Here is an 8,588-nt window from a genome sequence, read left to right on the forward strand (position 1 = left end):
AGTGTTTTTCCTAAAAACAAAGTTACTCTCTTTTGTAACCACACTACAATTAGCAAACTCAGAAAGTTAACATTGAGAGTATGGTGGTGGTGGTTAGTCGCGTCTGACTTTTGCAAACCCATGGACTGTAGCCCATCAGGCTCCTCTGTCCATGGGATTTCCCAGGCAAGAATGCTGGAGTGGGTAGCCATTTCCTTCTCCATGGGGTCTTCCTGACCCCCTGGAGGTCAGGGATTGAACTCACATCTTCTGTATTGCAGGCAGATTCTATACCAATTGAGCAACCAGGGAAGCCTCAAACTATTATCTAATCTATGAACCTTATTCAAAACTTTCCAGTGTCCCAACAATATCCTTTATAACAAAATAAAATTGCGGCTTACTCATTACACTCAATTGTTATGTCTCTTTGGTCTTAGTTAATCTGGAACAATTTTGTTCAGTCTCCCTATTTCTTTCATAGCACTGACATTTTTTAAATGTGCAGGTCAGTTATTGTGTGGACTGTTCTTCAATTTGGTTATCTATGTTCCCACAGGATTAGATTCAGATTATGCATTTTTGGCAAAAATATCACAGAATGATGTTACAGTCTTCTCAGTGCTTTATGTCAGGAGGCATGTGGTGTCTGCCAATTTTCTCTACTGTAAAGATCCTATTTTCTTCTTTATAATTAAGTAGTTTTGGAGAGATACTTTGAAATTATGTTGATATCCTGTTACTCCTCAAACTGTCACCCACTAGTTTTAGCACTCATGATAACTCTTGCCTGAATCAATTATTGTCATGACTGCCAAGTGGTGATTTTCTAAATCCAATATTTTGTCTGTTTTTATTACTTGGCTTTCTACTGTAAGGAATATCTTTCCCTTTTTCACCATTTGCTTAGATTCATATAGACTCATACATGTATTCTTTTTTAATTCAGCGAATTACAATCTTTGCTATATTTATTTTGCTGCTCATGTTGTAGCATTGGTCACCTCTAGTCATTTTCCATATTTGTTTCAAAACTCATTGTTTTCAGAAGCCTGGTCCAGTCTACTCAGGCCCAGTGAGCATCTCACTTCTTTGTGTGCCCTTGTATTATGAATGTCCCCTTCCTTACACATGTTTCTTTTTGGGTACTTCTTGGTTTCTATTTCCATATTAAATTGTGAGCTTGAGTACAGGGAGAGTGTCTGATTCATCTCTATATCTTCAGTGTTTAGTGCAGTGACTGGTGAAAGGGGGAAACTCAGTTCATCCTTGTTCAGAGCTTGAATGAATGGAAGAAAGAAAAACAGTGCTTAAATTTCTACCAATCTGCCTCAATCCTCTTTTGGGGCACTAGCTCCAACTAGCTAAAAGGAAATCATCTATTAATGTTCGTAGCACGCTACTGTGGGTCTTGCAATAGCAAGGCCAAATCAACGCGGATTAAATTGTTGACATGTAGGAACTTAACATAAACGTTCCCCCCCATCGCAGGGGCTGCCTGCCAACTCTGATCTCATATCCTTACTATTTCTTTACCGTTAATTTGATATGGTTCTGGTTTTCCTGTTGGTTCTTCATTCATTAAGAACCTCTCTTCTCAAAAATAAAATAAAGAGGTGTTATCAACCCTTCCACTGGAGGTGGTGAATTAGTGGAAAGAGTCTGGGCTCTTGATCAAGGGACTTGGGTTAGTTTCCTATCTGTGCAGCTAGATATGTGACTCTGGGTGAGTTATTAACTTTATTAGGTCTTTGTAGCCTTTACTCTGAAACAGAGCTCATAAGACCTGTGATGCAAAGGTATTCTGGGCTCCAAATGAGGTAAGCTCCATGAAATCACTTTGAAATTCTCCTGGAGAATCTGAACCTTTACTTGGTGTTCCATTTTGTCTGAGATGAACCTTCCTGGTCTCTGCTGCCTCTTTATTGAAAAATCCCTCCTTAAGATTCAGAATTCCACTCATATATTGCCTCCTGGCATGTGGCATCCTTGGGTGACATATTGTACCCTTCAGATCTCAGGTTTGTCTTACTACAACAAAAGGGGACACTGGGATATATATTTTCCATCCACAAGCCACACACTGAATTGTTCCCCCTGAACTGTACCTTGATTATATTCATGGTCCTGGCATTTATTTGTATAGATTCTTTGCACGATCCCTCAGTTAAACTTTCAGCTCTTGGACTCTGAAAGTATCATTTGGTTCCCAAAGGTTCCCCCTCTCAGGGTAATTCATGCCCCAAAGCCTCATACTTAGGCTGACCTCCTATGTCAAACACTCTTTTCTGGCTCACCCTAACTCAATGGATTTTCCTTAGATTTGAGAAGAAGAAGAAACAAACACAAAAAAATTGTTAGAGAGGGACAGGAAGACTGCCCAAACCAGAACATGTGTATTAAAAAGGTAGCAGCTATTTTAATTAGGAATTTACAAATGGAGCCAGATGAGACACATTAAACTTTTCTTTTGGTTGTTCATTCCCAATAAGGAGTATTCATCCCTTCTACCCTGCCTCTGTAGTGGTAGTAGGTTTACAGTATGCTATAGTGAGAAGGATTTTATAGTTGTTCCCAGGATGGAATGGAGTAATTGATTTGCAATTCTTCCAAGGACACAGAAAGGGGGAATTGGCGGCACCTGTGCCATATTTGTGCCATCCTTGATCTAGTCCAACGTCTTCTACAGTTAATGAATCTTATTGTCATCTTTGGACTAGACGTTCTTTCTGGTCCTTGACGGTTTTACATTCTCAGTGCCTGGTCCCTCCCATTCAGAAGGCACTGTGGGTAAGATGCTCTCCAAAGGTGAGGTATAGCAGGATGATGGATGATTTTTCTGCCACTATGTCACTCCTGAATTTTCATCACCGCATTCCTGATTTGACAAGTGATTTAGCGTCCCAGGCTGGGGAAGGACTGATGGATGAATCGGTCCTCTGTGCATGGCTGTTGGGCAGGAAATTAATAAGAATGCTAGCTGACATGATCTATGGTACTGTAAGCTCATTATGCCTGATTAGCTTCCAGCCTTTCACTCCCTCTGACAGCTACAGGGCCTCAAGGTTTCCAATGGCAACCGTTTCCCTTTCTCTAGCTGATTGCTAGGTCTCTGACCATGAAACCAGACCACCCCCTACCACCACAGACTTGTTAGAGTGGGGACTTTTCTGCATAGTGTTACCTCCTCCTCTTGGCAGTGGGAAGGTAAGCTCCTGGGTTGTCTAAGTGGTGTTGACAGTGAGGCCCTTTGAACTCAGGAAACAAAGTTTGAAGGGGTCAGTTCAGTTCAGTTGATCAAGTTCTTATCAAGCTACTTACTATGTGCTGACATCTGTATTCATTATGGAAGAGGCAATAGAAGGAGACCTCATGAAGCTGAAAATAAGGGAGAAGTATTTTAATTTCTATAGCAAATATTTATGAAATACAGTGGCCCCAAGCACTGTGGTAGGCATTAGGAACAAAGGGTTATGGATAAGTAGATAAAATGAAATAGATGAGAGTGCCATAAATGAATTCAACTCTATATATATTTGAATTTACATATTATTATATGAATATAATTAAATATATATGTTCAAGTGAATTCAAAATGATGTCTAATACATATATATATTCGTATACAAACATACATATATTTATTCATGAATATATTCATACATACATATATTTATGTATATATTCTAAAAGCACCTACTATACCTATTATATCCTCAAAATTGGGTTAACCTCTCTTTGGCATCATCTTTGTCATCCTGAACCCTTGTCACCTCGTTCATACTCCCCAAAAACATACTTTTTTGTACTTTTATTTCAGGTTTTACTTTATTTTGTTTTTCAAATAGCCATAGATTAGCTTACATTTGTCATTTTGTATAAGACATATGGGTTGAGATTTCAGTTTCAGTAGAGATGGGAGAGAAATGAATAGTGAATAAATCTAATTTAGGTAAATATTACTGGCAGTTTTTATAGTAATTATTTTTATGAATATAGATTCTAAACAAATCCACTTGAAAGTGCTATTGATTCTTCTCCCGTGGGCAGCCAAGTGGAGACTTTTGCTATCTTGGTGGAGTAGAAATGAGATAGATTTTAGCTTTAGGGTAAAACTCAAAAGTTACTGAGGCAGAGAGAGCTCTTCCCTGATCCCATTCATGCGGTGAGGCTTTCTGTTACATGAGAAGTGTATTTTCTTTATCAGGCAAGGGTTTATTGGGGCACCTGCTGCAGTAAGAGAGGGTGAGAAAAAAATAACATATTCACTTGCTCACCTGCTCACTGAGGTGGGGACGAGCTTATTCTTTGTATCAGGTGAGGGTATGGATGTGTCCAAGGCTTGGGCCAGAGGGTCAGCTTAGGCGTTTTGCCCACTCTTCTGTAGTGTTAAGTACAGGAGGCATGCTCAATTGAAATTGAGTCTCTAAAAGTCATACAGTGCCATGCAAATTTTAATAATTATTATCTACTACGTAGGGCTTCCCTGGTGGCTCAGATAGTAAAGAATCCACCTGCAATGCGGGAGACCAAGGTTTGATCCCTGGGTTGGGAAGATTCCCTGAAGAAAGGAATGGAAACTTACTCAGTATTCTTGCCTGGTGAATTCCATGGACAGAGGAGCCTGGTGGGCTACAGTCCACAGGGTGGCAAAGAGTCAGACGTGACTGAGTGACTCACACACACACACACACGCACACATACAACCTAGGACATGATCAGCGGGAAATAAAATGGACACACTTCTGCATATCTTTGGGTTGCTGCTGCTGCTGCTAAGTCGCTTCAGTCGTGTCCAACTCTGTGCTACCCCATAGACGGCCATGAGGCTCCCCCATCCCTGTGATTCTCCAGGCAAGAACACTGGAGTGGGTTGCCATTTCCTTCTCCAATGCATGAAAGTGAAAAGTGAAAGTGAAGTCGCTGAGTCTTGTCTGACTCTTAGCGACCCCATGGACTGCGGCCCACCAGGCTCCTCCGTCCATGGGATTTTCCAGGCAAGAGGGCTGGAGTGGGGTGCTATTGCCTTCTCCGATCTTTGGGTTAGGTCTAGTTTAATTTTAGCCTATGGAAAAGGATGAAGTTTTCTTCTTCTCACCATTCGTGGCCAACCACAGGGGACCTCATTAGTGACTAAGTTTGTACTTGCCACACCCCTATTGGCCTAAGTAATAGGGTCTGAAAATGTACATGGCCTTAGAACAATTCAGACATGGATTTAATAGCATTTAAAGGATAATAACCAGGCAGACATGCCCAGCCTCCCTGAAACTGTCTCTCAATGATCTCATAAGAAATTAACATTTGAGGTAGTGGGAAGTGCATTAGTCTGGGCAGATTGTGCAAATCTTAGTCCTTGATTAAAAGGGGGAGCAAAGGGCCTTGATCCTCCGCATTCCTTGGTCTCTTGTCATTAGCAAGACATTCTGGCTCAAGTTCGATTCAATTTGCAAAAGATTTTTCAAATACTTTAAGAGGCTGTTTTTTCCTCTCTTTCTTTCCCAGGGATCGTGGAGGGTGGTGTGGTTTGCTTGCCATGTGAACTCAAGTGAGTCATTCCAAGTCTCTGAAGCTGTTTCCTCATGTATGAAATGGAACTCAAAATCTCTACCCTGTCTACCTCTGAGGTTGTTTGTGGAACTGAGTCAGCAAAGAGAGAGAAGATCCCTTAAAACTCTGTGGAAATATAAGGATTCTTTATTATCAGGGGTTTCTGGAGGGAGTACAAGGAAGGTATGTTGCTGTCTTCACAGATCAACACCAATGTTTTCAAAATCAAGTTGACACATACAAATTAATAGTCCCATCTTGATATGCTCACTGGACAAGAACAAGCACAGACACTAAAGTACCAGCTGACCTGCTCACCCCGGCCCCATCCCACTTCCTGCAAGTGCGTATTTGTGGTTTTGGACAGCTTGCACTGAGAAGTGATCAGCTTTGATTTTCTTTCTTTTTTCCCCACACAGCCATAGATTAGCCTACTTCTGTCATTCTGAATAGATATGAAGACTGAAATGTCAATTTTAATAGTGATGGTGAGAGCAAATTAATATACAGTGAATCTGATTGAGCTCAATATTACTGGCAGCAATTTTATGATGATCATTTGTATGACTATAGAGTTCTAAAGAAATAGAACTTGTAGGTTTCTTGGTGGTTCTCTTTCCCATAGACAGCCAAGCAGAATGTTTTGCTCTGATCCTGGTGGAGTAGAAAGGTGATAGATTTTAGCCTATCTTAGGCTAAAATAGAACTCAGGCAATTCTGAGTTCCAGCCTTGATCAAATTACTTACTTTCTACTTATGTATTATAACAGACCACTTTTTTTGTCAAACATTTTTAGTTGCACTTTCATATCTTACAAATCTTGTTGCTTGCAGGCCTTCTCACTCCTTGAAACAATGAAATTCAGGGCTTTGGGGAGAAGCCCAGTACCTTCATAAAACAACAGAGCTATTGCTCAATTTTGACTTAATGTTAGGCATCTGAGTCCATAGCAAGTTAAAAGTTTAAAGGGAGTTTTTTTGGAGGAAGAATACAGCAGTTAGGATTTGCATTTGGTTTCATGTCACAGAAATCTAGCTAGTAAGACTTTATCCATAGAGTTTTATTTAGTCCGTTTGTGTGTGTGCGTGTGTGTGGGGGTGTGTGTGTGTGTGTGTGTGGGTGTGTGTTTTCTTACATAACAACAAATCCAGAGGCAGGTAATTCAGAACTAGTGTGGTGGCAACACAATGTTCTTTGGGACCCCATGATGGTTGGTTTTATGTGTGAACTTGGCTAGACTACTATAGACTGTAGTCTCCAATTAACTTAGTGTTGGGAAGGCATTTCCTAGATGCAATTAAAATCTGCAATCAGTTTTCTCTAGGCAAGGAAGATTATCTTAGACAATCTAGGTGGCCCTGATTCAGTCCATTCAGAGCAGATCTTCAAAGCAGAACTGAGGCTTTCCCGAAGAAAGAAAGAATTTCACTATAGATTGCAGCTTTTTCCTGGACCCCAGAGTTTTAGCTCACCTTTCCTGACAAGCTGCCTTACAGGTTTTAGACTTGCCTAGCCTAGACAGCCCCTATGGTTACATAAATCAGTCCTTTGCAATCTAGCTCGCTCTCTGTCACCATCCCCAACCCCCGGAACTAGTTCTGCTTCTCTATGGAACTGTGCCTGATACAGACCCAGACTCCTACCTTTCTCTCACCATCTTTAGTGCTTGCAAGTTGGCTACTGCATGGCTGGGCGTCATGCCTACATTCCTGGCAGGAAGAAGGGGAAAAGAAAAAGGATAGAAACCCAAAACAAACACCAGTCCAAGCCTGTTCTCTTTTAACAAGGAAAACCCTACCCAGAGCCTTCCACTTGTAGCTCATTGGGGAGGACCGAGTCACATGACCAGGACTAGCATAGCAACCTTTGGGTCTGTGGAGGAGAGCACTTTTAACTGGGCACCGACCCTGAATAAAACAGAGGCTCTAGAGTAAGGAAGGACAAGGGAATGGAGATTGGGTTGGCAACTGCAGAGAAGATTTTTAAAATTCCTTTATCATATAAAGAACAAATCCTGAAAGTCTTAGATCACAGTTTCTTCTGTGATAAGCTATAGAAATATTCCTGGCCCCACCTGAGGCAACCAGGCCTTGAAGTAGAAGAACACATGTGTAGGAAATGAGAGCCCTGAGGCCCATGCCTTCCAACTAGAAAGATTCTGGGGAAAAAGAGAGAAATAAGAAAGGCAGGCAGATTGTGCCCTACCTCTCTCTGAACCTCAGCCCAACATAGAGAGAGCATTAGGTGTTAGCTGCCTAGTATGTAGGCAGGCCAAGGCACTGCCCTTGGCCTTATATTTAGGACTCTGAAAGGCGCTACAAATTCGAACTCATTGGGATAGAATAGGGAGACAGAGGGATAACCAGAACTAGTTTTTTCCAAGCCATCCATCTCCCCTGTGTGCTATGAACAGGTGACCCAAATTTCCCACATGACCCTGGCAGGCTTGGAAGGTGATTGAGTTCAGAGGCAGCAAGCTTGCCTTAGGGGCTTCCAAGCTGGTGCTAGTGGTAAAGGACCCATCTGTCAATGTTGGTAGACGTAAGGAACACGGGTTCCATCCCTGGGTCGGAAAGATGTCCTGGAGGAGGGCATGGCAACCCACTCCACTATTCTTGCCTGGAGAATCCCATGGACAGAGGAGCCTGGTGGGCTATGGTCCATAGGACCGCAGAGTCAGACATGACTAAAACAACTTAGCATGCACCCAAGCTTGCTGTAGGACCTGCTGTAATGAGTAAGAAGAGCCAGGGCCAGGATGAAGAGCATGGCGGGGACTGGAGGTGAGGCCTCGGCAGAACCTGAAGTGTCAGAGACAAAGGTATGAACAAGTGCCCCAGGACCTTCAGGAGCTGAGGGGGAATGGGAGGAGGCGGGGAAAGGCATAGAGACCTTGAGTTACTTAGCTTTCACCATTGGTAGCAAAGAAGGGCACTGCCCAGACACAGGGGTAGTTGCCAGAAGTAATAGCAGTGGCCAGTCCAGGGAGCAGCTCTAAACAGTCCCTCCACAGAAGAGGGTGACAATGGTCTCAGTGTCCAGGTCTCGGTCTGCTGCC

General features: G+C 42.3%; 1 long non-coding RNA gene across 1 annotated transcript; it reads right to left on the bottom strand.

Annotated features, from left to right (window-relative positions):
• Positions 1-201: 201 nt before the first annotated feature.
• LOC112585666 lies at positions 202-7,344 on the bottom strand. The gene is made up of 3 exons (XR_006551889.2): positions 7,174-7,344; positions 3,301-3,357; positions 202-2,928 (listed from the first exon to the last, which is right to left on the bottom strand). It is a non-coding gene; the product is annotated as an uncharacterized LOC112585666 (long non-coding RNA).
• Between the last annotated feature and the right edge of the window lie 1,244 nt (positions 7,345-8,588).

Source organism: Bubalus bubalis, chromosome 6 (assembly GCF_019923935.1).
Source record: "Bubalus bubalis isolate 160015118507 breed Murrah chromosome 6, NDDB_SH_1, whole genome shotgun sequence".
Lineage (NCBI taxonomy): Eukaryota > Metazoa > Chordata > Mammalia > Artiodactyla > Bovidae > Bubalus > Bubalus bubalis.